This window comes from Rhinopithecus bieti, unplaced genomic scaffold (genome assembly GCF_001698545.2).
Source record: "Rhinopithecus bieti isolate Rb0 unplaced genomic scaffold, ASM169854v2 scaffold_10712, whole genome shotgun sequence".
NCBI classification, from domain to species: domain Eukaryota; kingdom Metazoa; phylum Chordata; class Mammalia; order Primates; family Cercopithecidae; genus Rhinopithecus; species Rhinopithecus bieti.
The window spans coordinates 2,937,789-2,940,160 of NW_016806920.1; the positions used below are offsets into that span (position 1 = coordinate 2,937,789).

General features: G+C 42.3%; 1 pseudogene; it reads left to right on the forward strand.

Moving 5' to 3' along the window:
* The first annotated feature begins 679 nt into the window (after positions 1-679).
* LOC108533777 (eukaryotic translation initiation factor 3 subunit I pseudogene) lies at positions 680-1,695 on the forward strand (annotated as a pseudogene).
* Positions 1,696-2,372: the final 677 nt, after the last annotated feature.

Sequence of the window (2,372 nt, forward strand, 5' to 3'; positions counted from 1 at the left end):
TGTTCACCTTAATATTGTGCAATGCTAGTTTTAAAAGCAAATATGAGAACATTTAATTCATATGAAGAATTGCCAAAATGACATAATTCTTATTTTCTAACTCATGCATATATATATACCTCACTCTTTTCAGAAATTGAGATGCTCCATAAAACCCAACCATTTTAATTTTACTTGTTGATATGCACACGTTCTACCAACGGTTTCTGCCTTCAGGTTACTATGAGTCAGGAATGTCTAAAGGAAAGGACGTAAGTTGCTCTCTTTTCTTCTACATCATCATTTTCAGCATAAGTGGTTGACAAATGCAGGCAAATAACAAGAGTAAGGAAGGAGATAAAAGGGCTCCCTGGACATTGTTTTTCTTAGAATGTAACTGCCTTCCTTCTGTGTTTAAAGCAAGTTTTGATTCAACTGGAAAATGTGGCCTTCGGGACCACATTATGTAGTCATAAGTGCAACACACTTGTTCTCACTCAGTCTCAATGAATTCCCATGCTTCCTTGATCCACTGGATTTCCGTGCTCATGGGGTGATACTATGTGCAAGTGGAATGACAAGAATCGGAAAGCACACAGATGGTACCTACTCAATCTCCTCTGCTTGCATACATAGTCTTTGTTAAATCAGACATATAAAACACAGAATCAGTTGGAGCTTTCCTTGCATCACTGCTGGGATGAAGCTGGTCCTACTGTAGGGCCATGAGTGGTTCATTAGGCAGATGAAGTATAACTGTGAAGGAGACCTCCTCTTCACCGCGGCCAAGGAACCTATCGTTAATGCATGGTACTCTGTGAATGGTGAGAGGCTGGGCATCTATATGGGCCATACCAGAGCTGTGTGGTATGTGGATGCTGACTGGGACACCAAGCATGTCCTTGTCCATTCAGCTGACAACAACTGTCATCTCTGGGTCTGTGAAACAGGGAAACAGCTGGCCCTACTCAAGAACAATTCAGCTGTGTGGATCCGCAGTTTTGACTTTGGGGGCAATATCATCATGTTATCCACAGAGAAGCAGAAAAGCTATCAGTGCTTTGTGAGCTTATTTGATCTGCAGGATCTGAGCCAGACTGACAACAATGAGTCCCACCGGAAGATCCCTTGCAATAACTCTAACATCACTAGTGCCCTGTGGGGAGTGCATCATTGCAGGCCATGAGAGTGTAGAGCTCAACCAGTATAGTGCCAAGCCTGGAGAGGTGTTGGTGAATGTTAAGGAGCACTCCCAGCAGATCAGCGACATCCATTTATCCAGGGACATGACCATGTTTGTCACTGCATCCAAAGACAACACAGCCAAGCTTTTTGACTCTACAACTCTTCAACATCAGAAGCCTTTCTGAACAGAACGTCTCATCAGCTCAACTACCCTCTCCCCCAACTATGATCGTGTTGTGCTGGGCAGTGGTCAGGAAGCCATGGATACAACCACAACCTCCACCAGGTTTGGTAAGTTTGAGTCCAGGTTCTTCCATTTGGCCTTTGAAGAAGAGTTCAGAAGAGTCAAGGGGCACTTTGGACCTATCAACAGTGTTGCCTTCCATCCTGATGGCAAGCGCTACAGCAGTGGCAGTGAGGATGGTTATGTTCATAATCTACTACTTCGACCCACAGTATTTTGAATTTTTTTTTCAACCTCTACCTTATATGAATTCTTATTTTTTTCTTTTTCTTTTTTATTATATTTAAGTTCTGGGATACATGTGCAGAACGTGCACGCTTGTTGCATAGGTACACATATGCCATGGTGGTTTGTGGCACCCATCAACCAATCATCTACAGTTGGTATTTCTTCTAATGTTATCCCTCCCCTTGCCTCCCACCCCCCGACAGGCCCCGCTGTGTGATATTGCCCTCCCTGTGCCCATATGTTCTTATTGTTCAACTCCCACTTATGAGTGAGAACATGTAGTGTTTGGTTTTCTGTGAATGATATTATGTCCTTTGCAGGGACATGAATGAAACACTTTGAATTTGAGTTTTAGGCATAAGAAGCTGGATCTCTATCTAGGCCACGAAATCTTCTCACATAATGTTTTGAACTCTGAGAAATAAATTTATTTGGTAATAAAAAAAACAGAGTCAAAGAAAAAAATTAATAAGAATTTCGTGATAATCACAGCAGAGCACTAAACCAAGCACAGAACGCTTCTGAGTGCAGAGGCAAATGATAGGCCCATGAAGCCGGTCTGGTCATAGGTTGCTTTGGAAGAAAACAGAGGAAGTCATTGCCATATACACTTGCCATAGTATTGCAGAGTACTTCCTTATCAAGACCTAGCTTCTTTTTTGGCCAGTCAAAATCTGATTTCCAGATCTGAGATTTGGCTCAGGTCCAGAAACTATTGTGACATTTTATTGAGATA